This window comes from Macrobrachium rosenbergii, chromosome 11 (assembly GCF_040412425.1).
Source record: "Macrobrachium rosenbergii isolate ZJJX-2024 chromosome 11, ASM4041242v1, whole genome shotgun sequence".
Classification (NCBI taxonomy): Eukaryota; Metazoa; Arthropoda; class Malacostraca; order Decapoda; family Palaemonidae; genus Macrobrachium; species Macrobrachium rosenbergii.
In genome coordinates, this window is record NC_089751.1 from 17,247,135 (window position 1) to 17,259,323 (window position 12,189).

At 35.3% G+C, this 12,189-nt stretch overlaps 1 pseudogene; it reads left to right on the top strand.

Moving 5' to 3' along the window:
* The window catches only part of LOC136843207 (uncharacterized), a 31,055-nt pseudogene extending 28,285 nt beyond the window's left edge, over positions 1 to 2,770 (top strand).
* The last annotated feature ends 9,419 nt before the right edge of the window (positions 2,771 to 12,189 follow it).

Here is a 12,189-nt window from a genome sequence, read left to right on the forward strand (position 1 = left end):
AAGAAAGAGGGTGCTGGCCCAGCAACTTCACCCCTAAGGCTGTACCTTTCTGGTGCTATTCTTTTCGAAGTGGAAAACGGCGTATGGTGGAACATATATAAATATATGAAATTGCATTGGATGGATGTTTACACATCGTTATATATATATATATATATATATATATATATATATATATATATATATATATATATATATATATATATATATATGGATGGATGTTTACATCATCGTCTATATATATATATATATATATATATATATGTATGTATGTATATATGTATATATTTGTATGTACACACACACACACACACACACACACATATATATATATATATATATATATATATATATATATTAATGTATATATATTTGAAGTTGTATCTTTGCAGTGTCTATATGTATCTAGATATATACGTGTATAACTCAATGTATATAGGAAACAGGCCAGATCGTTGAAAATATTCATGGCAGCTTCGGGAGGATAAAGCACGTCCATCTTTCAGAGTGTACAGCTGTTGTATATTCTGACAGAGGGAGGGAAGCTGTCCCTCGGAAATCTCAAAAAAATTTCGTGGTCCTTTTTATACACTCTTCGGACCCGGAAATTTTTGGTTATTCCAAATATCTCAAAAGTATATTCCATCCTTTTCGCCTACGTCCATATGACGTGTGATGAATGAGTAATTACAAAATCAAGTTAATTAATGGAAATTTACACGGATGAATATTTAGTTTTTTCTCCCATGCAGAGCACAGAAGGCCGGATTGTGATCATTCGGGTCACTACGCTCCTGTGCAGATTGGGGGCCATACGCTTATTGCGTTGACCCTTACGGCAGCCTCATCGAAAACTTCACTGCGCCCCTCTACAGTGCTGACGAGATGTCCTGCAGTAAGTACTATGTCAAGTTCTAATGATGTCATAAAGGTAGAACAAAATGCTTAAGAACTACTATTTTGCCTCGTAACTCCAAGATCTGATCCTAATGAACTTAACAGTACTTATCTATTAGAAGTTCATTGATAGGGATTTCAAACTCCAGTCAGATACAAACTAAAGTATATTTTATAAACGTTTTAGTTCTCAGAGAACAGGGGTTCTTTCACTACCCAAGGCAGAAAAAGCAAGTAAAACCACATAGTTATCATTAGTTCACCAATGGTCTATACCATTCTTTAAATGTTTCATATTTACTCCAAAGATCGCTTTTAAAGAAAATACCCCGTATTTTAAATACAAGGGTAAACATTTCTTTAAATGTTTCAGCTAAAATCCAAAGGTTGCTTTTGAAGAAAATACCCTGTATTTTGCATACCAGGGTAAATCATTCTTTAAATTTTTCGTCTGTAATCCACAGATTGTTTATAAAAAAAATACCGTAAAAACATTTATTTCTATCACGCCTCATACTTATTGTTAGAATGCTTATATTATCTACTGAATACTTAACATCATTCTTAAATCAATTATCTCTTTTTATTTTGATTACTTTGGAAATTTAAAAAGAATGTTTAAATTTAGTGCCTTCAGTTTATGTAAGATTCTGCTTTCACAAATGTCTAGATCTAATTTATAACTTTAACGACCCTGGCCACCCCCTAGGAGGGTAGTGCCGCCAGTGCACCTCATGCGTTGCACTGCAGGCATTACTTAGGTTCTTTGCAGCGCGCCTTCGGCCCCTAGCTGCAACCCCTTTCATTCCTTTTACTGTGCCTCCTTTCATATTCTCTTTCTTCCATCTTACCTTCCACCCTCTCCTAACAATTGATTCTTAGTGCACCTGCGAGGTTTTCCACCTGTTACAGAGCTCTTCGTTGGGTGAGTCGGTTAGAGCTGCGGACTGGCACTCGCTGGGCCGGAGTTCGATTCCCCGGCCGGCTGATGAAGAGTTAGAGGAATTTATTTCTGGTGACAGAAATTCATTTCTCGCTATAATGTGGTTCGGATTCCACAATAAGCTGTAGGTCCCGTTGCTAAGTAACCAACTGGTTCTTAGCCACGTACAATAAGTCTAATCCTTCGGGCCAGCCCTAGGAGAGCTGTTAATCAGCTCAATGGTCTGGTAAAACTAAGGTATACTTAACTTTTTCCACCTGCCACATCTTTCAAACCTTTTACTGTCAATTTCCGTTTCAGTGCTGAATGACAGCATATAACTTTCTTCCGCAGACTGCGCAAGAAGAAGGTACGTCATGGAGAAGAGCGGCCTGGGCGCTTCGAAACCGAAGTGCTGCTCGAACGGAGAGTACTTCCCTTATCAAAAGAGGGGCCTTCTAGCCTACTGCGTGGACAGCAACGGCAACCAGAGAGGGAACGCAACGCCCATAACTGACATCGAATCCCTGGTTGAGACTTGCACCTACACATCTCCTTGTCCCGAAGAGGTCGCTTTCGCTCTCTTTTAAGCGCGTTCTTGAATATTTAGGATAAGGAGTTTTTTTCTTTCTTTTTGAGTCTTGATTTATCATTTTATTAATTACATTTCAGTGATTACTTTTTCAGCTGCATAACGATATCAGTTTTCGTTGGTTTCCCCATCAGTTTAGCTTTATAATCATTTTCCATTAGCATATATTTTTTTTTTCAAGTTAATACCACCTAGATTTCGTCTGATTAGGAGAAAATGATGTTCCATTTTCGACTTGCTGTGATTTTCCATCTTCCTGTGTCATAATTAAATTATTCGACTGAATGCTGTATAGTTTTCATGTATCCTAAACAAGAAAATGTGAACGCAATAATAAATATATAAATAACGGCTTAAAACGTTTTCCTTGGAGTAACCCGGTAAGAACGAGTCTCGTATAATCTATTTATCTGGAGTAAAAGAATCAGAGGGACCAGTCGTTTTCCAAAATATTCTTTACGTTCGCTGCATTCATGCATTATTCTCTTTCTTTTCTTTCGCTTTTATCCCTTCTTTGTACTTTGCCACGCGAAGGTAAAATCCACGCGAATATTGAGGTAAATGAGCGCTAACACAAGTTTTCGCTAAATTCTTAGGTCACGCCGACTTTGCGCATAAGAACCTTCGCGTTGTCTTCTTTCGTAAAGACGTCCATTCTCATTGTATCACAGCATTTTTCAAAATTTTTGAATTGTCTGTATGGGCAACATACTGTATTCTGGGCTTCATACACAAATCACGATAATACAGTACAGAATTAGGTGTTGATACATACATAGTTGTTGCGTACCAAATTTGCGTGTACCGAATCGACTTAGGGATGTATCGAATCGACTCTATAAATGTATCCACTAAATACATGTATCAAAACAAATCTGTATCGAAACTATCTTATATCCAAGCAATTTTGTATCGAAGCTTTTGTACTGATTTGTACATCATTATATTTAAGACAAATGTTACTTTGGTTTTATTGAAACATACGTACCGGGGTCTAAGCGATGTCAGGCAGGGCAGCCGATCGAGACCACAGGTCTACCCCAAATAAATCAAAAGTCCTTCAAAAGAAGGCATCGTGCTTACCCCATACAAAAATGGGAATAAAAGCACGTTAAAAGAAAAAGAAGAAGAAGAAGTTACTTTGGTTTTATGTGTCCGCACATAAAATCAGTTGTTGTGCAGTAAAGGAATTACAATTAGCGGAACAGCAAGTAACTGTAAATATGCAAATTTTGAAATGTAAACCTCTGAGATGAAAAGAAATAATTTCCGTATTGCAAGCAGACTGCAATATATTGCAATTCCGTATTCATAATAGTGCTTATATTCGGCTTGAAAGGAAAGTTCAGCTGGCTATAATAGGTAATGGACGTTCACATATATAAGAAGCATGTGTGACTATTTACTTATACGGAGATGAAATTATTTCGTCATATCTTCCCTCGAAACTAACTGTATTTGATTGATCTACTGAGTGACGTGCTGATTAACATTTCTGTTAAAGCGGTAATTATTGCATGAGGTTAATAAAGTTTTAAAATGATACTTTCTATGCAGTCACAACTGCTTGGCATATATATATAAATATATATATATATATATAACCAGGGTTTGTAAGGAATGTCTGGATGAGGGAAATTATCAACAGATAAACGTGAACGTGATGAGGCCAACTTTTAGAAATCTTATTATTATTATTATTATTATTATTACTATTATTATTATTATACATCAGAGAAGGTATATGTTAGGATTTTGAGGGAAAGTGTAAGAGTTATGGCGGAGACACCAACAGGGAAGAACAGTTTGGATTTCGACATGGAAGAGACGGCTTGGATCACTTGTGTGTTTGAAACAGTTTTGAAAGAAGTCTAAAAGTTAAGGGATAGGCCTAAGTTGCATGTAGAATGTACAGAATTGTTAGGAAGGCATTGTGGAAGATGTTTAAGATTTCTGATATATAAGATAAGATTTAAAATACCATTAGAAAGATTTTACGATGAGAGTGAAGTTATTGTTAGGCTGCGAATACGGGCGAGTAACTTTTTGGTGTAGAATTTGTCCTGTGACAAAGCTGTTCTGTGTCTCCATGACAGTTTAATATTTCTAATTATGGAGGGAAGCTGAAAGGAATAAAAAATTAGAGAAGGGTGCAAAGCAGTGCAGTAAGAAAATGAGTTACGAACAGAGAATGGAATGGCCGACGTTTGTAGAGAGTGAAGAAACTGGGAAGATGGAATAATGAATGCTAATCTGGATGGAGAAAGAGTAGAAGTGTTTTACTTGCATCATTTCTTGCTAATAAATATAAGGGAAGTTATTTGGGGAATGTACCAAAGGTTTGCTGGACAATCTCTCCTTCACGACAGCGAGGTGTACATATTGAATAAGAATAAAAAGCTCAAAGCGGTTGAGACAGCTGTTTTTGTTGCATAAATGGTGTACGAAAAACTGAAAGATGAGAAGTGTGGATATATACCTTATGGAAAGTGACAAGGTTAGCAGAGGTAAAAGTTAAGACCCAGAAAGTGCTAGATGGGTGACAAGTAAGAGCTTTTGTGTAAGGAAAGCGTTAATATTCAGGAACTTTGAGAGTGCAGCTCCCCCCCCCAAAAAAAAACACACACAAATACATGATTCACACACAGACACACATATATATATAAACCCAAATAGCAACATTAATAAAAGGATTTTGTTAATGAAATATAACGAATTCATGCATACTAAACAAATATAAAAGTGGATTGAATAAAAAAGAAATATGTTTTGTCAAATTTTACATAACATGTTTCCTTTTCATTCTCGTGATCGTTAAAAATCTTTTTACAAATTCGTCGAAAATAACAAATTTATCGGCTCAGCTATACTTGCAAAATGATTTTTTATCATCCCCAAATTGTAGGAAGTCTTTTCTGCGATTCCATTTAGTATCTGTTACAGTTCCCATTTACACAGATGCCTTTGAAAGCTATATGAGAAATGGGAACAAAATCTAGATATAGATATTGCACTCGTGGAATTTAGGGAGCCTTTTTCCATGTAATTAAACATATTTAAAAAAAAATATTATGAAGCCTAAGGTCACGGTCTTCATAATTTCACCCATTCACATTTTCAATGAGTCGAAAAATTTGTAAAACATATTAATCGTCCGGAGGAAGCAACCATGCAAATTGTAATACAGTGCATCAGAATTACTCTGAAACCATACATATGTAGAACCAGTTTGGGAGGAGGAGATGGAGTTGTAGGCATGCATACACAAACCCTATCACATATAATATATATATATGCATATATATTATATATACATGTATATGTAAATACACACATATACATATATACACACACACACACACACACACACATATATATATATATATATATATATATATATATATATATATATATATATATATATATAAATTTGCTTGCGTGAGTGTATAGACGCGTGCTGAATTCAAACAAATATACAGCTGTACATGATTGCATATACATCGATCTGCCTCTATGTAAACATGACAAAAATCTCATGAAAGGAACGCACCCATTAGGAAAACACATTTTTGTCACGACCAATTGAAAACACATCACAAAAACTGCGAACTACCCACAATGGCAGATGCAGCGCACAGCCCAACATATAACAAAGGCAATGTGACAGCCGCGTTTTGTGACAGCTAATGCAATATTGGTAATACCTTTTACGCCACCGATCGCCCTGGAAACGGCACACCATTGATTCCCTGCGAGTGATTAATTTTTTCTGAATTCAAACGCCTCGCCTTTTAAAGCTCCCGGTCGCTGGCTGCGCGAAATGCAGAACACAGGCCAGGAGAAACAATGCTGGTTATTTATTGACACTCTCTCTCTCTCTCTCTCCCCCCGATTTCGTAACTGTAGACGATGTGATTATTTATTATTACATTGCATGAGTTATATGACATGATATTCTTTATTCCATATATATATATATATATATATATATATATATATATATATATATATATATATATATAAATATATCAAAGGATAATCCCATTTATAATTAACAATCACACAACATATATATATATATATATATATATATATATATATATATATATATATATATATATCAGTGTGAGGGTGGACCAGGAAACCATTTAACTCTAACATATTTCTTTATTTCCAACGTTTCGTAATAATTTCTCTATTACATCATCAGGGATCTGTTGAATAATGAACAAGTTACTCAAAAAGTTACTGTAAAAGCTTTAAAAATCATAAGAAAAATACAAATAAAATTCACCAAATACAATACAGCAAAAAACACAACAGAACAAATAACCGCTAACCAACCTTAGGTGGAGAGAGCAAACGACAGAATGCTTATAGACAGAGTTAACTCAGGTGCAGGTGAATAGAGGAGGTTTGGGTATTTAACTGGGGGACTAGTTGTTTGATAAACTAGGACTCGAGTATAGGCAATTCGTGAGGATTTGCTGTTTGGCCTATTATGCTGAAATCATTTCTTTCCATATGAGTTTTGCAGATTTTAGAATGAGCTCTGATATTAGAATGTTCTGGATTGGAAAGCCTACAACCGGTACGAAAGCTTATTCCCACATGGGAGTCGATTCTGTTTTTTACACATCAGTTAACTGGTTTCCCTGGTCCACCCTCACACTGATGTGTAAAAAAACCATTAATCAAGGAAAAGGAAAAAACTAAGAATGTAAAAAGGAGCGAAAGGATATATATAAAAAGAAGCATTTTACAGTGAATTTTTACCGCATTCTAAAAACGCGTTTTTCTGAATAACTAGTCAACGAAAAGGAATAACGAATTCCATTCACGGAATGTTAAACTCATAAATATTAACTGATATCTATCACGTTAAAGGAAATGGGAAAAAGGGACGAAACAGATAAACAAATAAATAAAACAGAGAAAACAAAATAGAAAGGAAGATGACTGAGGGAATGCTATAATCCATATCTCCGAACAAACAAATGTTTTAATATGAACAAATAAGATGAAAGAAATGAAGCAGAAATAAACTCTGAAAGACCAAAGTAATAATTTTTTCTACGTCTTCCAAACAAAAATAATCAGCAGTTACTGTACCGTATTAATAAACAAACAGTTAAATGAATGAAGGATGGCGAGGCGAAACGTTTCAAGTACAATCAGTCAGGACGTATAAAGTAAGTTACCTAGCTGCTGGAAACTTACAGTTCCATAAATTAAAGCGGTCGACTCATCTCTTAATATAATTGCTGACATACAACGTAACATGAAGTTTATCTTCATGTTATGTTGTATGTAAATGTAGCACTTGTCATGAATATAAATGGCGCATTGCACTTAAGCGCCCGAGGCAGGGACACTAAGTGTTACATAATTTTGCGGCTTACTTTTATTGACCGCTGATTCATATAACACAAGATCAATTCTTATTATCGATTACGTGTATAGGTGATGAATTACAATTGCAAAATATGGAAAATAAAATGAAAAACAATCTCATCTTACATTTAACAGAGAGAGAGAGAGAGAGAGAGAGAGAGAGAGAGAGAGAGAGAGAGAGAGAGAGAGACTTACATGCCAATTCAAACATATATTTATGCAAACAATATTGACATACTCATGGCGATATTATCAACATGAAGGGCAAACATCAAACTGCCGGGGCATACAATTATGACATTTTCTCCTGAAGAAACAATGATGAATAGAAAGTGTTAAAAAAATAAAATAAAATGATATACATGTAAGCGTCTAAATTAAATGTGAGAGAGAGAGAGAGAGAGAGAGAGAGAGAGAGAGAAGAGAAAAGAGAGAGGAAGGAAAAACGTTTTAAGTACAAAAAAATATAACCAATAGACAAAGCCATTCGACAATGGTGTAATAGCATCATGGGTTTGAATACGCCCTCCGTCAGCTATGTCATGAAAATAAGCAGTTGACAGAGATGGTGGGAATATATCATGTTAAGGATCTGGGTCACGAGTCCCGCAGTCATCTTGAGAGGATAGGATCGAGTGTCAGAGTCCTGCTATTCCTGTCAGGCCGCTTGCCAAGGGCGTTATGGATGGCGGACAGGTGTAGGCGTAGGAATTCCCTATGAGTCTCGGGAATGGGGAAAACTGACCGGTGTGTGTACTCTATGCGTGTGCGTTAAACTTTACCAAAGTTTCCAGTCTTAAAGGAAAGTTTCAAGTCTCAGAGGTATTTAAGCGAAAAGTTCAACATTTCTTAACCCAATACTTTTAGTTGGATTATAAAAGCAGTAACTCTTACATTGCTCTGGTGATTTAGAAAGTCCATCTCTCACTAGGGAAATCACTTAGGTTATGAAATGCAATAATTTATCATTTATCACACAGTCGAGTTAATATATAAAAAAGCCATGTTTATCAACTGCAAAGTATCAGCGTAAAATCAAGGTGCCTGAGGTTGTTCACAAAACAAAACCAATTCAAAATCATTCGGAGGATCATTTACGCAAGGAGAACAACCGCCACTGGAACATTTATTGTCACACTGTGGCCAGGTTTGAGACTGGAACTAAGAGTTTCCCTGCTAAGGAGCGGAACGAAGTTCCAAACCAAAACGGCGAGGCAAGTCTACAATGTTCACCCAGAAATGTGGAAAATAAATTGCTTTCCATCCTCGATAAGGGAGAGAACTTCAAAAAGATTGCAACTTTCTCGACCCGTAAAAGGGGAGATAGATCAGCTAGGCTGTAGATGCTATGGTCTTTAATTCGTGTAGAGATAAAAACGTCAAAAAATAGTGTACCATGCCAGCCAAAAAAAAAAAAAAAAAAAAAAAAAAAAAAAAAAAAAAATCGCTCTTTCATAAGAAAGAAGAACAAAAATGACATGTCTTAGACCCTGCAATAAGGGACTCAAGTCTCTGACGATTTTGTAGATATATCTTGTTGATACCTTGAAAGGGCGTATGTCTGCCCAATCCAGCATCACTATCACTTTTTTTCCATGACTCAAGATGAACTTTTTTCATCACTGATTACGTTATCCAGCCAAATGCTTACAGGTAGTGTATCTATCAAATAGACTAAGGATTTCACGGCATCAAAGAGTATACTTTAAGTGATTTATCTTTGACAAGATAACATTGATAAATTAGATATATTTTTTAATTTTTGTAAGTATATACAAGGACACGAAGTTTTTCAAGAAAATGAACTAGGCTGTTTTTCTGTGCAGGCAAGGAGCTAAGGATTAGTTTTGTTATTGGACACATGAGTTCAGGGGACCTGACATCAGAGAGAATGCGGTGTCTTGTGGACACGAGTGTTCGTCAAAATGGCTAGACATACAGATAGGGGTTGTAAGCGATATAAACAAATAGAGAATAAGTACGCTATGAATAAAATATGTAGATATGAAAATGGAAAAAATGGAAAATAATGGGCGTGATACATGGATATCTTGCCTCATTTCACAGAAGGGTCACTCATAAGTTCGGCTCTTACTTTTTGCAAGTTCAGTGAACAACTTTGATTACTGAATTTTTTTGTAGTATTTGGGAATTTCCTGGTAGCGACAGAAGGCTCGCAGTCAGGTAACTTCTCTCAGTTAGCCTGGTTTTTCAAAACGACCGTGGTAAGCCTTGCAATTCTTTTACGACAATGAAGCGGTTTTTGTCGTCTTTCACGGAGGCATTTTAAGAAAACTATGTTCAGTGTCATTTAAATGTTTCTATAATAACGTGAGTTTGCGTTTTCTTCTGCGTTTTAGGTCGACAGCTGGGTGTGTCCGTAAACCTGCTTTGGAATCTCAGTTCATTCCTGGGAATACGGAAGGATTTTAAGCAGCCATTGTAGATTACTTGTTTGGAGTCTTAATGCTTATATTCTTTTCTGAATTCGTTTCTTGGCCGGTGGGTTAGATTTAGTGATAAATTTGGATATAAGATATTTCAGTTTTTGTTTTAGCCACTTTTTGTTTCATTAAGAAAATACACGTTATTGAATTTCTTTTCTCCTGGTTTATAATATTCTTTTGTGTTTAAAGAACGGCTAATTTGAAAGCTTATTTAGGTGAGAAAAATCAACAACAACAATAACAATAATAATAATGATAATAATATAGTAAAATTGCCAATCTAAGTTCCATTCAAATATTGTTTTTATCCCATAACATTTTTACCCACGTCTCTATTTTTACTAGAATATTTACATTTCTCCTTCTTAATAGATGTAGACCAATGTTTGATACCCAATTTTAACTGCAAACCAGTCAAATTCCCATCTACATATCAGTAATCAGATTTTACGTTTGTCTGAAAATCTTTTATCGTCTCTGATATAAATAACATGTTCATCAAACCCTTTGACACTTATTCAATAACAATTCAGTAACAATATTTTTCTATGTTCGTCTTTACTACATGCAATTATTCATATCTGTTATACATTACTGATTCATGATAAATACCTACTATACCCTCCACTTCGTTTATATTTACAATACTCTTCCAAAATTATGCAATTTTCCATTTGTCTCGATCTGGCCTTCAAAATCCTATCATGTACAAAGGACCTGCAACTGCAATGCTTCTGCTCTCTTTTTTCACATTTTTTTTTTATAAAAATGTGTAATCATCTCGATGATCCCTTTAGAAGGCTCCCGTTCGTCTAAGTCATACCTTACACTTCGTTACGGCATCACCTCATATACACACATACATACACACATATAAATATATGTATGTATGTATGTATGTATATACACATACATATACATGTCTCCGTACAGAAATCAATACACAAAGGGAATAAAATATTCAGCATTTGATGCCTTTGCTGTTTCGTTTTGTCCGTAATTCTAAGACACTGTCAGTGAGGTTTTGATCATCACTGGAAACATAAACTCTAAAGAACGATTTTTTTTTTCAAAAATACTGACGTAATTTAATTAGTTTTCTGTACTAAAATATCCTACGTGTTTTTATTACCTCGCTTTTATTAATCGAATATTAAACACCAATGCAATTTTATAATAAAAATTCATGCGACATTTTCTTTTTATTTTTGCTCTGAAAATGAAATCTATAATGGAATCAGGCTTGTATACGCACGCTGGAATATATTTCCAACCAGACAAATTTTAATATTAAACTGAAATAAAAGTTGACTTCCGTCTGTTCAACATACGTAAGTCACGCAAGACAAATGAACCGTGATTTGTTGCAAGTAAAGAACTTCGGCTTCATAAATTTCTTAAAAGTCATCTCTCAAGACACTCTGGCGAATATTGAGTGGAAAACGAGAAAGCACGTGAAAATTATTGCCAGTGATACATGATTCACTGGCGTTGTTGCAACAGCTTGGCCATAACAGCATAATGGCCCACACGAATTCTCGGGAGAGGAGGCCATTCATTTTGTTCCGCCGCCCATTTCGCCGTATTTTATTATTTCCCCTTTTTCTGCATTTGGCATTTTGTCTCAGGGGGCATGTTGGACTTTGCTTTGCTTCTTTCCTTATTTAGTTTATTTAGTGCCTACTCGAAATTACATTAGGCAAAATTCTTGCATACGCACGCACAAACATTGCTAGAAATGCGTATTTCGAATCCCATGAGGCAATTCTTACATTTATCAAACTGGAAAATCATTGGATGGTTGCACTGTTTTGTTTTTACCTTATGTAATCGTCTGTTTCATGTCTACTCGAAGTTTCAATAGCTTAAACTCATACAAACACACATGCACACACTGCTAGAGAATGCGTATTTCACATTCCATTTGGCAAGACTTA